This window comes from Pongo abelii, chromosome 21, assembly GCF_028885655.2.
Source record: "Pongo abelii isolate AG06213 chromosome 21, NHGRI_mPonAbe1-v2.0_pri, whole genome shotgun sequence".
Classification (NCBI taxonomy): domain Eukaryota; kingdom Metazoa; phylum Chordata; class Mammalia; order Primates; family Hominidae; genus Pongo; species Pongo abelii.
This window is the reverse complement of record NC_072006.2, coordinates 44933119-44947678: the sequence shown is the minus strand read 5'-3', so window position 1 is coordinate 44947678 and position 14560 is coordinate 44933119.

Genomic DNA, 14560 nt, shown 5'->3' with positions numbered 1-14560 from the left:
AAGAGTAAGATCAGGCTGCAGCTGGGAAAGGAAGGGAGGGCTGAAATTCACAGTGGATTGAGGCAAGAGGTTCAAGGCCAAGGGGGGTGAATGGTGATGGGGTGTGGGCCTCCCTCCCAGGTAGAGCTCCTGCTGTTGCAGTGATGGCTTAACAGATCTGTGCAGGGTTGCACATTGTGTATTTGGTGTTTTGAGGGAGCCTCTGTTTTACTGGGTCTCATAAAAGCTTCCAATGATAGAGTATGCCTGATGGGGAACCCAATGCTGGAAAGAGCCCTGAACCACGAGACCTGGTTCCAACCTGACTTTGCCCCCTACCCACTGTGTGACCTTGGGCGAGCCCTCTCCCTTCTCTGGAATACAACCTCCTCATCTGTAAAATAAGGGGGCTGGACTGGGTGACCTACAAGCCCACATGCACATCTCGGGTTCAGGACTCTGGGAGTCAATGACGTGCTTGGCTGAGCCATTCCCAGTTGTAGCCGAGAGGTCGAGGTTCAAGCCTCTTATGAAGCTGCTGCTTAGATGCTGCCACTTCTGATATTAATTTCTTTTCTCCCCATGAGACATGGAGGGCTTTATGAATGACTCCAAGAATTGCCTCTGGCCTTGGGGATGGAAGCTGGCCCTGAAAGCCAATGGAGCTGAAACCCTAGAGCACCTGTACCCCAGGCTTTTGGTGAATTGATCCAAATCATTTCTCCTATGAGCAAGCTGTGGCTGAACTCTCGAGAACAGGGAGCTGGTGACAAACTTTCATTCTGATTGTCCCCAGAGCCATGCTCTGCTTCATTTGAACCTGGAGCAGAGAAAGCCCTGATTTTATTGGAAGTACAAAGTCATGGATGTGGGGTTGTTCTGTTGTGAGTTAGAATCCTGTAACCAGTGGACTAACTCTGGGTTACCTCCATGAGCCTTAGTTTCTTTATCCATAAAATGGAGACAAAGAAGTCACCTACCTTCACCAAATTATAAGGAGATGAAAATGATCTTGTTATCTTATATCATATGCAAGCACCTGGTAAAATTTAAAGCTATATGAAGATTATCATTATTATAAAATAAAAAACAACATTAAAAATATCCTTTCCAGATGAAAAAAATGTATCTCTAGAGCTTAGAGATGTTAATGCTAATAAATGTATCCTTCCTTTGCACAGTACTTTAGCTAATAAAGCACCACTCTATGTTCATTATCTCATTTTATTCTCACCAGGACTATGCGGCAGGTGTCATCACTGCTATGTTTCAGCTGGGCAATGGCTCATAAAGGAGAAGTAGAATGCCTGAAGTCACAGCTACCTGGAGGGACATCAACCCTAATCTGATTGCCTCTAAGTGGGGTGTTTTCTCACCATCTATGTTCTTTGGACTGGACATACAACTCCAGCATTGCCTCTCCCTTACAGTTCTTGGCATTGCCACTGTCCTTTACTGGTAGGTGTTGGTCACTCAGACCTGTGACCCTTTGCCTAGAGGGGCTTTGAGAGTGGACACGCACCCCTCTTTTTACATGGTCAGGAGGAGCTGGCTTAGAATAGCTTTGTGGGAGACTGTTGTCCAGGAAGCTACATGTTAGCTTCATGCTCAGGTGAGTGATGGCCAGAGCCAGGGTAGACTCTTCTGTGCCCTGCCTGGCCTGAAAGGCAGGTTTGGAGAGAGGTGGACAGCCTGCAAATGTGAGAAACTCTATGGAAGGATATCAATCACTGGCTGATGTTTCAACAAGAGGAAGATCCTCAAACAGGCCCCAGTGCCACCTGACAGATACTCCCTTATGTCTTCCTGCCATTCCCCAGGCCAAGGGCCATGCACTAATTCATGCTAAAACTTCAGCTCTGCTCTTTAGAAGCTCATAGTCATAGTATGGAAAAGCTGTCTGGGTGGCTACTGGAGATCTGCTAGCATTTAAGTTTCTGATGAAAATGTCTTTTTAGGGGGAAAAATAAATAAATCCCTGGAAACAACACCTTATCAGAATAACAAAATTAAATTATAACAGGGCTGTCAGCGACACAATATCTGAGGGTGACAAGATGTAATCTCAGTAAAAACATCGGATCTGTCTGTTTATAGATCTAATAAATTATGTTAGAATTGTGCTCTTATAAATCCAGGCTGTCGAGGAAACCCAACAACTAATTCATCAGTTGCTCATCGAGAGGTCTGCTTCTCCGTTTCAATTGCTCACCATGTAGATAACAAGGAGCCTTACAGACTGGCTGGTTAAATGTCATTTGTTTCAGAGCTGTAACATGGCACGGATCATTGCTCACACATCGTCACCCAATTATATTAACCTGTGCAGCAATACGGTGTAATGACATGACATTAACGCAACCACTTCAGAGGGGCGACAACTTCCCTCCTCACAGAGGCTGGAGCTGCCGGTTTCTCCCCAACCTCCCCCTTGTCATTTAAATGCAAAACAAAAGCTCTTGAATGGAAGGAGCAGAGAGTCAGTTCTCTCTGGCTGAAATTTAAAATATTCTATGCTTTATCTTCTGTGAGCTATGAGGGGCTTGCCTGCTGAGTTTTTTGTTCAGCAGCTCAATTTTCCCAAACGACGAGGTTTCCACCCTCCTCCTGAAAGTCACAATTTTTTTTGTCTTCACGGGCAGTTCTGAGATTGCCCCAAAAATAAGAAATAAGGAGATGACTGAATTGGGGGATGAAAGGCACAGAGAGAGCCCTATTTACAGAAGTAAATTACAAGGCACAGAGCCCTTCTTGGGATTATGGCATTTTGGGGGGTATCTAGTTTCTTTTTTCTTTCTTTCTTTTTTTTTTTTTTTTTTTTTTTTTTGAGACAGAGTCTGGCTCTGTCATCCAGGCTTGAGTGCAGTGGCATGATCTCGGCTCACTGCAACCTCTGCCTCCTGGGTTCAAGCATTTCTCCTGCCTCAGCCTCCTGGGGCATGCGCCACCACCCCTGTCTAATTTTTATATTTTTAATAGAGACGGGGTTTCACCATGTTGGCCAGGATGGTCTTGATCTCTTGACTTCATGATCCCCCCGTGTCAGCCTCCCAAAGTGCTGGGATTACAGGCGTGAGCCACCGTGCCGGGTTGGGGTATCTAGTTTCTTTTGTCTTGTCAGAGATATAAGGAGAAGACGAACACGCCAGTTGATTTCAGAGCCTTGTGTTTCTCATTCTTGGCACTACTGACACTTGGATTACCATTTGTCGTGGGGGTCTGTCCTGTGTTGTGGGATGCTTAGCAGCATCCCTGGTCTCTACCCACTAGATGTCAGTAACATTTCCCCACCAGTTGTGAAAACCAAAACTGTCTCTAGACATTGCCAATTGTCTGCTCGGGGGCAGAATCACACCCTGTTGAGAATCGTTGATCTAGGGCAAAACTTTTTACTCTATAAATCTCCAATAAATATTTACAGAGCACCAGATCCATGCTGGGTTTGGGGCCCTTTAAGTTGCCTAGAAATTTCTTCATAAAAGAGAGGCCTGTCTCAGAACTCCCAAAGTCTCTCTCCTCTGCAGACAGAGAGGTGGCTATGCCCTTCAGGTTTTTCATGTTGAATCCCATCTCTGTTTAATAGCCCTGAAACTTTAGGACTCTTGCTTCATCTGTACAATGGGGATAATAATAGCACTGACATCGTTGACCTGTTGTGAGAATTAAAAGATTTATGCAGGCAAAGTACTGAAGGCCTGGCACATAGGAAGCCTTTGGTACTTGGTTTAATTTTCATTAAAGTTCACTCATCAAGGATCCTGTGGATCCTGGGGACAGAACCTGGCTAGGGGTTAGGGACAGGCAAAGCAGGTCTCCATAAGCAGAGCTCCAATCCCAGTAAAGGAAATCAAGGAAGTAGCCCATGAGGACAGACTATGCGTGCCTAGAAGAGGCTCATAGGTACCAGTGCTGACCATTTTAAATCAATCAATCATTTAATCAACCAATAGCATTTTTATGTGCCATGTGCTGTTATTAGTACATCTCAAATATTTTATCACTTACACCTCACAATAACAGAGAGATTCTATCATTTTACAGATGGGGAAACTGAGGCACAGAAAGCTTTAGTAACTTGCTCAGTGTGGACCTTAGATTTGTACCCAGGCAGCCTGCTTCCAGAGTCCACACTTTCAGCATCCATCTTTTTTATTTTTTTGAAGATGGGGTCTCACTCTTGCCCAGGTGGAAATGTAGTGGTTACGATCATGGCTCACTTCAGCCTTGACTTCCTCAAGCTCAGGTGATCCTCTTACCTCAGCCTCCCAGGTAGGTGGGACTATGGGGGCATGCCACCACTCCCAGCTAGTTTTTGTATTTTTTGTAGAGATGGGGTTTCGCTGTGTTACCCAGGTTGGTCTCAAACTCCTGGACTCAGGTGATCTGTCCATCTTGACCTCTCAAAGTGCTGAAATTACAGGTGTGAGCTACTGTGTCTGGCCCAGCACACATCTGTGATGGGGATAAGAGAGTCCCTGCTCTGCTCAGGGTTAACTTAGGGGTAAGGCAAGTGACATGGTTTGGCTGTGTTCCCACCCAAATCTCATCTTGAATTGTAGTTCCCATAATTCCCATGTGTCATGGGAGGGACCTGGTGGGAAGTAATTGAATCATGGGAGTGGTTTCCTCCATGCTATTCTTGTGAGTAAGTTCTCATGAGATCTGATGGTTTTATTAGGGGCTTCCCCCTTTGCTTGGCTCTTATTCTTCTCTCTCCTGCTGCCATGTGAAGATGGATGTGTTTGCTTCCCCTTCTGCCATGATTGTAAGTTTCCTGAGGCCTCCCAAGCCCTGCCAAACTGTGAGTCAATGAAACCTCTTTTCTTTATAAATTACCCACTCTTGTGTATGTCTTTATTAGTAGCATGAGAATGGACTAATACAGCAAGGTCAGAGGTCTGGGAAGACTGAGGCAGAGAGCTGCCCATCCTCCATTGTAAGCTTGTCTCCCTGTTTCTCCTTAAGTTGGTCACCCCTGTTTTGTCTTCCCTACCTTTCCACTGAAATGTTTATGGAAACACACAAATACTGACATATTTAATAGCACCAGGATCCTGGAATAGTAATCTGTGATATGCATCTAATTTCCTTCAACCAAAACAGATGAAGTATTGAGGCAGAGGGTGGGGCCAAATAGGGAAAAGGCAAAAGGCAGCCTCAGTCTCCCCATCCCCAACCTGTATCTATATCTCTAAATGAGTCCTTCAGAGAGAAGGAAGCATTCCTCACCCCTACTCTGTGGGAATTATGTTCTGAGGAGGCCAGGGTTCTAGATTCCCTCACTCCACCCTAGCAATGCTCTTCCAGCAGTTCAGTGACCAGCATTCTAATGTCACTGGGGTGGAAGTGCATACAATAGGTAATGGCCATGTTGGGATGTGGGTCTGGCTTTGGGAAGGAGCTAGTCTTGAGACAGACACAGGCATTCAGGGGTTGGAGTTTGAATTTACTATTCACACAGTTCCTTCAGGAGTATGTGACCTTCTTGTAGTAACATGATCAGCCGGCTGGTTTCTGAGACAGCTTCACTCCCTGTGAACCATCGCAGTTATAGTAAATATTAGACTAAAAACTCTGGAAGTTGGAGAGAGAATTGGAGGCTGTCACATGCGCCAGCTCGCTGGCATAAGTTCTGGGCTTAAGGATTCAAATAGCATCCAGATGGCCAGCAAAGAAGAACTGAAGAAAGTCTTATTTTTAATTTTAATTTTTTTTTTAGCAGAAAAGTCCTATGTCTAGGCAGACTTGTCTTTATTTTCTTTCTTTTGTTGGATCAGAAATGAGTAAATAGAGGAAAAAAAGAAGCGCATGAGGCTTCAGAGAAAATCTGCCTCATAAAACAGAGAACACGGTACTCACAACGTAGAGAAAGAACTTACTTTTGAAAAGGATCGATGATAGTAAACTGAAGAACATTTTAGAACACATCTGACTTGTCCTTTCAGCAAAATTCATGGAAATAAGTAGTTTATGATACAAGAAATAAAAATAAGATGATGATACGTCAATGTATGACATGAAGGGAGCAAGCTGAGAGGAGTTAGAAATAAAATAAGGTAAATGAAATTCATAAAGATGAAATATAAATAAGCAAAGTTAAAATCAATGTTAGATGCAGCACAGAGCAGAATTGGCAAGGTAGAAAATAGTCAATAATCACTTAATCTGTATGCCTCTATGCCTCAATGTCATCATCTGTTCAGTGGTGATAACCATGGTGCCTGCTCAAGGAGCTGTTTGAGTAGTAAATGACATAAAGCATGTAAAGCTCTTAGCAGAGTATCTGGGATGAGGTATGATTTTAATAAATATTAGATATTATTTTTATAATTAAAAACTTAATATAAAAAACTAATGTGATCACAAAAAAGTGAGTTTTTAGAGATTTTAAGTGTGCATTTGAACTAATAATAGTGAGGTAGACACTGGACTTGGAATCATAAATCTTGGATAAACTTGAAAAACTCCAGCAGACTATAGGAGAAACAAAAGCAAAGAGATTAGGTACACAGAGAAAAGAGAATGGCACTCAATAGAGTGCCAGCATAGAGATCACTGCTGTTCCTAAAAAGGAGACCAGTGTGTATATTCTTTTGTGTATAATAAATACTTTAAAATATTTCCCTCCAAAATTTCAAAATAAAAACAAAATTTTAAAAGAGATCAGAACAACAAAAGAAGTAACAGTGGAAGGTGAACTAGGAGAGAATTTTCTCAACCTTAAGAAAAATTTTAATATTTTATTGAAAGGTCAGTAATACATTAGGAAAAATAAAAAAAAGAGATCAATGTTTAGCAAAATGAGTGTTCTACAAGTATTTTATCCTGCTTTATTTTTCCTTCATAGCATTTATCTCATATACATAGGAGTGTGTGGTTTGTTATTCACACATTGATGAAAATTCCATGAGGGCAGGGACTTTGTTTTGTTCATCATTGTATCCTCCATGCCCAGATCAGTGCCTGCCATATAGTAGGTGCTCAATAAATACTTGTTGAGTTCATGGGTGAATGAATACTGACAGGTCTACTATAACAAGATTCCATAGACAATTTAATTTGGGAAGCTTTGCTTATCATAGCTCCCTCTTGGAAAGTAGCAATGCTCAATGTGTGTTTTCCCTGGAACCCCAGCTTGGGAAAGGCTGACCTGTGTACACATTGGTTAACAAGATTCTCCATGATCTGATCCTCCATTATAACTCTCATCTCATCAGTTTCTTCTTTCTCTCTTGCTCATTCCTACTCCAGCCACAGTGGCCTCCCCATTATTCCTTGAACATATCAGGCAAGCTCTCAGTTCAGGATCTCTGCATATGCTCTTCCCTCTGCCTGGAATGCTCTTCACCAGAGAGCCACATGGCTCACTCCTCACTTCCTTCAGGTTTTTATTGGAATGTTACCTTATTAAGTGTTCCCTTAGGACCCTATTTAAATGGTCATGTGTTCAACTCCTTATGCCTTTCTTCAGCTTTAACCTTCCTAACATGTGTTATCATCAGAAATTCCCTGTAATAGATAGTCCACGTCATATTTATTCATTTTGTTTATCGCCTCTCTCCCCAACTGAGAGGTCCCTGAAGGCAGATCTTTTTCTCTGCTTTAATTCTCTGTTCTTTCTCTCTGCCTTGATTCTCTGTTCTTCATTCTCTCTGTTCCATTCATTGCTGTGTCTAGGTCAGTGCTTTGCACACAGTAGGTGCTTGACAAATATTTGTTGAATACCTGTATTAATAAATGAATGACCTCTACAGGCATCTAGGAAGGAAACAATTTTCCCATAAAGGACAAAGATCAGATTGCTTTCAGACTTTGCTACAATTCTGAAAACTGTAAGATGATGGGACAATGTCTACGGAATTTTGAGAGGAAAAGGTTATGACTCAATAGCATACAATTCCCAGTCAAGTTGTTCAGTTGTGAAGATAACAGAAAGATATATATGCAAAGTGTATCATTTATGAGCCCATCCTAAAATACAAAAAGCCAAGCAAATAAAATTCTTGAGGCTATATTACACATGAATGAAATGAATCAAAGTTGAGGACACAGAAATGGGTAAATCAACATAAAAGTCAGAACAGTGAACATTAAGATCAGTTAAACATATCTATTATTTTAATAACCATAAATAAGGTTACCTAGCAATGCAATTATCTGAGAAACAATTCCTGGAATAGAGGAACATAATATGAACAAACATAAAATTAAATATTAATAATCTGGGTCTAAAAATTCCAGATTATATTAATGAAAACATGTAAGTGGGTTAGGAATGGATTGGGGGTAAATTTAAAAATGCTTTTTTACTCCTTTTACAGAAGAGTCATCAACAAAAATGATTTAATTCATTACATTAATGAACAGAAAAATACAAGTTCAAGTACAGTTTTTACCAGGAAAAGACAATCATTTATGGGAATATAAGAAGGTTTTATACACTGCAATCAGCCAGAGAAGAAAAAAATCAAAGAGAACAGAGTTTATGGGAATATTTTTGCATATTATTTCTAGTGCTTTTTATATTTTAAACTTCTTCAAAATTTAGAAGAAGAGTCATAGTCTTGATGAAAAACAAAACTAATAGCAAAAAAGCACAAGAACAGTATAAAATAACAATGCAGCAAGATCTAGAACTCTGGGTCTTTGTTTATTTTTATTTTTTATTTCTTTTTTTTTTTTTTTCTGTAGCCCTCCTCTGTGGACATGGGTCTTTAAATAGAATAAAATTTAATGCAAACTATAAAGACTTTCAAATTGGATTAAAATAAGCAAGCAAGAGAGTGAGCAAGCAAGCAAACAGAAACCACCTACAAACTTTGTACATGATTTAGACCTAAGTCAAAATGGCGTACAAGGACAAGATAGACGCCAACGTAAAAGACATTTTTTTTTTTTGAGGGGGTCTTGCTCTGTCGCCCAGGCTGGAGTGCAATGGCGCTATCTCGGCTCACTGCAAGCTCCGCCTCCTGGGTTCACGCCATTTGCCTGCCTCAGCCTCCCGAGTAGCTGGGACTACAGGCACCCGCCACCACGCCTGGCTAATTTGTTTTTGTGTTTTTAGTAGAGACGGGGTTTCACCATGTTAGCCAGGAGGGTCTTGATCTCCTGACCTCATGATCCGCCCGCCTCGGCCTCGCAAAGTGCTAAAGAAGGCAATTTGGCCAGTCACAGTGGCTCACACCTATAATCCTAGCACTTTGGGAGGCCAAGGCAGGCTAATTGCTTGAGCCCAGGAGTTCAAGACCAGCTTGGGCAACATGGCAAAAATTCATCTCTATAAAAAATAAAAAAATTTAGCTGGGTGTGGGGCATGTGCCTGTAGTCCAGCCACTTGGGTGGCTGAGATGGGAGGATTACTTGAGCCTCGGAGGTTGAGGAAGCAGTAAGCCATGATTGTACCACTGCACTACAACAGAGTGAGACCTTGTCTAAAAAAAAAAAAAAAGAAAAAGAAAAGAAAAAAAGAAGATAATTTTGTTTTGATAAGGAAGCAATCCATAAGAAAAATAATAGTCATCTCCTAATGCTATCCCTCCCCCTCCCCCACCCCACAACAGGCCCCGGTGTGTGATGTTCCCCTTCCTGTGTCCATGTGTTCTCATTGTTCAATTCCCACCTATGAGTGAGAACATGCGGTGTTTGGTTTTTTGTCCTTGTGATAGTTTGCTGAGATATACCTAATGTTAAATGGAGAGTTAATGGGTGCAGCACACCAACATGGCACATGTATACATATGTAACAAACCTGCATGTTGTGCACATGTACCCTAAAACTTAAAGTATAATAAAAAAAAAGGGGGGAAAAAAAAGAAAAATAATAGTCATGAATCTTGATGTGCCAAATAACATAACATTAGGAAAAAAGTGATAAAACACAATAATAGCAGAGCAATTTAACACAGACCAAAAATATAAATAAGGATACTTATGAGTTCAGCAATATGTACCTTGACCCTTGGAAATTTAGGCAAAATTTTTCCTATTAACTCTCACTTCCATGGCTCAGGGCTGTCAAATGCTCCCTAAAACCTCCTGACCTCACCTTCTCCTGCTTCTCTTGACTTTTTTGTTTCTGTGATGTTTAAATAGGAGGTAGAGTCTGGTCCCACTGTTTTCGTAGATTATTTTCAGCCTAGCAGTCCCTATGAATCCAAATTAGTTTCCCTGCTTTCCTTAGAATTCTGATAAACAAAGGCTTTCTATCTCTTTAGGAAATTATTGTTGATAATGCAATTTTTTCCAAACTTTTTTGAATGTGAATCCCAATATGTAGAACATTTTGAGCATACAGTTTAAATATAAATATATTTGTTAATTATTTAGACATACCACTGAATTAAAATATTGACTTCTGTGCTTTTTAGACTGATGGTCTCTATCACTTTCACTGTACACTTCTCTGTTTAAAACCTTTTCAAGTATATGCTCCCAATAGTGCATATTATTAATAATATTAATCTTCTATAATACTAATATAAGATATATGAAACATATACAAAAATAGAAAAGGGACATGATGAAAATGAATATTGAATGCAAGTTTTAATGTTTTCCTTATACTCTATTGGATAATCTTGTGTTCCCCTCTGTGATGCACAACCCAAAGTGGAGACTACGTTCTAGAGAAGAAGTTTCTTTTCAAGAACTCTTGATATATTAATACAAATTGTTTACATGTTAGCCAAAAAGAAAAAAAATCAATAATTTCCCCAAATAAAAGTTATATGTTAAATTCTCTAACCACCATATGATAAAAATAGGAAACAATAAGAAAAGGTTAGAGGAAAAATATTAATTAATGGAAAGGAAAACAAAATCTTTGAGTTAGAAAGAACTTAAACCAGCAGACATGGGATAGTTAGATGAAAAGAATGAGAACATCATTTAGCAGACTTTTGGGATATGGCTAAAACTGGACTCAAAGGTAAATACATTTCCTTAAGTGAATTCACTGTTAAACTGAGAAAGAATAAAAAAATCAAAGAACAACTTACATAAGAAATTAAGAGAAAATGTATATTTTCAATAGGTAAAAAGCAATAGGTAAAAAGGTAGACAATAGGTAAAAAGAAATATTCAAGGACAAATGCAGAAAGTAATAATTTAGAAATGAGAGAAAAAGGCTGAGTGTGGTGGCTTACGCCTATAATCCCAGCACTTGGGAGGCCGAGGTGGGTGGATCTCCTGAGGTCAGGAGTTCCAGACCAGCCAGGCCAACATGGTGAAACCCCATCTCTACCAAAAAACAAAACAAAACAAAAATTAGCAGGGTGTTGTGGCGCATGCCTGTAGTTCCAGCTACTTGGGAGGCTGAGGGAGGAGAATCACTTGAACCCGGGAGGCAGAGGTTGCAGTGAGCCAAGATGGTGTCACTGCATTCCAGCCTGGGCAACAGGGTGAGACTCCATCTCAAAAAGAAAATAATAATAATAATAATAATAATAATAATAAGAAGAAGAAGAAGAAGAAGAAGAAGAAGAAATGAGAAACAGTATAATTTACAACTAAACCCAGGAGAAGTTCCACAGATGTCAATAAAATCTCTTGCACAACTAGCAAGATGGTCAAAATATTACTACAAAACATTAGAAGTGAAATGGAGTATTTAACTTTACAGAGTGAGTTTTTAAGAATGATAAACCAATAACCAGGTAGTTTTATAGGTATGTCTTTTCTAATTTATAATCTAAATATTTAAATTTCATGATAAACTGCTTTAGAACATAAAAGGGATAGCAAAATTATTATAATTTCATACCAAAATTACATAAAGACAGAAAACTTGAGACCATTCTTACTTTTGAATGTAGTAAGAATGTTGTATATTTACAAAACATTTAGGATACTAAGTCCAATCTTAAGATAATAATTTACCATGAGCACACAATTATTTCAGGACTGAAAGATAGCTTAATATTAGGAAATCTATATTAAAAATTAAGTTTCTGTTTGTTACTGTGTCATGCAAACATGCCTGAGTGAATTTCCCTCAAATTGTGAGGGTATGTTTGAAATTGTTTGCCCTAATATTGTCTGTTTCTGTGGTGTATAAAAAAAATCACTTTGTGGGAGTGAGAATCTAGACAGACCTCAAAGAGGTTATCAGTCATTCTTCAGAGCAGCTGAGGGCAACAAGAGGCTCATGGTATCCATATTTAGCCATTACAACTCAGAGGAAACAAATGATGGCTTCATATATGAGTCCCCATTGAAAGCCACAAGGGCAGACACTCCAAATTACTGGCATTAATTTGTAATCAAGCTGCTTTTCACATGGGCAATTCCTCACAGTGTGTTACAGGGAGAGAAACAGCAGAGATATGCTTATTTAACAATGGTCAATGATTTTCTAAAGTAATGTCAGTGGAGCCAAGAAGTCAACTATTATAATGTAAGAATAGGACAAATGTAAAAAGCAATATTATCATCTTGATGAAAATTATAAAATAATTTGATAAGACTCCATATCTACTTCTGATTTTACAAATCTTAATTAAAATGGGCTTAAAGACTCTACTCAACAAAATTTCTGCCTTACACTAACAGCCAAAGCCATAGATACTAGTTAAATACAAAAGGCATTTTCATTGAAATTAAGAATGCCCCTTATCCATGAGAGGCCTCATTTCCCCAGTTGTGATAATCAAAAATACCTCTAGACATTACTGAATGCCCCCTAGGGGGCAAAATCATCCCTGCTTGAGAATAACTAATCTATGTTGAGAATCACTGTTTTAGAAATTCTAGTAAATGCAGTGAGACAAGAAAAAAATTACAACTTGTAACTACTGAAAGAGAGGATTGTAATTACTTTCAGAAGGTGTGTTTATCATCTTCAGAAACTTAACAGAATTAACTAGAATTGGAAGTAATAAAAAGAGTTCATTAAGGAGGCTGAATATGGAATAAATATACAAAAAAAACTATCCAAAATTCAAACAACAACCAGTTAGAAAGGACCCAAAATATTTGAACACAGCATCACATGCCATCCAATTCTGCTGTTTTTCCGGTGTATGCCCCAGAACTTTCATCTTACACAACACAGTTTTCAGTTCCATGACTGCCCCATCACTCTTCTCTATATATATTCCATTAACCAATCAAAGTTTCTCTTTAAAGTAGGGATCTGGATCTGAATGCAGGACACTGAGTATAGTTTGACCAGAGCAAAATTTTGTCCCCTCCTTAATCTTAATATTTTACCTATTTATTGACATAGAAATACATATGGACCTATATTTCTTTCCTGGCTGTACCAGTTATCAGCAAGACATGTAACCTCTTTGATCCTCAGTTTCCCCTTCAATAGGATGATGATAACAGTACCTTCTAACAGGGCTGTGGTATTAGCTATTACCTAGCACATGTTCTTTTTGTTTTTTTGTGTCCCAATTAGTCACATTCTGAGTCTTCCACCTTCTTTTTTCCTTCATCCCACGGCTATTGTTCATGACAATATGACATCCTGGCTGGACTGTCATTGAAGCTGACTGGCTGGGCTCCTTGCCTCCATCTGCTCCCCTCAAATCCTCTTTGCAGAGTGATCTTTGTAAAATGCAGGTTATATAAAATAACTTCCCCTTCAATGCATTTGATGTCTCTTCAATGCATCCCAAAAGTTATCTGCAGTTGGACTGCATCTACTTTTCTGGCATCCTCTCCCACTCTCTCTCTCTGGGTATCCTATACCCTAGCCTGGCTCATCAGTTCCTTCTCTTGCAAAGCCATCGCCTGAGAAAGGAAAATATTTCCATATGGACATTTCTGCTCCAATTGCCCTCTTCTAGAGGATTTCTCAACCAAGACAGAAAAGAGTACAGCAGAATGTCTCCCATTGGAGCTACACCAGAGAGCGGGACCAAGGAAAGGCAGTGGGCTGGCCAGGACAACAAGCTGGATTCAGGTGGGCTTCTCTCCCAGAGCCAGGGAACTGGCCCTGGGGATCTGGAGGCCCCATTTATGAGCACAACAACCTCCCCTCACCTCATTGGTCACGGACACTTCCATTTCATGGTCAATTGACCATAATTTCAATTATGTAGGAAGCTTTTATTTTGCATGCAAATTCCAAAATGACTCAGAAATCTGTGGAGAGGCCTATGTATAAAAGACTAGGAGTTTAAGTCTGAAAGGTGGGAAATACTGCATTTTTTACATAACCATCCTTACCAGCCCCAGCACACTCAGAGGGTGTAGTGAGTAGCAATTATTGAGAGAATGTCGCAGGTAAAATGTCTGGCATATAGCACATACTAAATATTAGTGGGTCGAATGGTTTTTATTTATTTTAGCAAGGTCATTTAGCTAAATGTATATCTAAGACATGTTTATATCTTGAAACACTTTGCATATTAATGCATTTACAAATTAGAAAAAAAATGGTTAAACTAAGAATCTTGAGGGTTTAAAAAACTTTTATTTTACTGTGATGAGATCACATAATATGAGATCTAACTTCTTAACAAAATTTTAAGTGTATAATACAGTATCGTTAACTGAAGGGACAAGGTTGTACAGCAGATCTCTAGCACTTATTTATCTTGTGAATCTCCAGTTTTGATGTGGAAATTCAGAC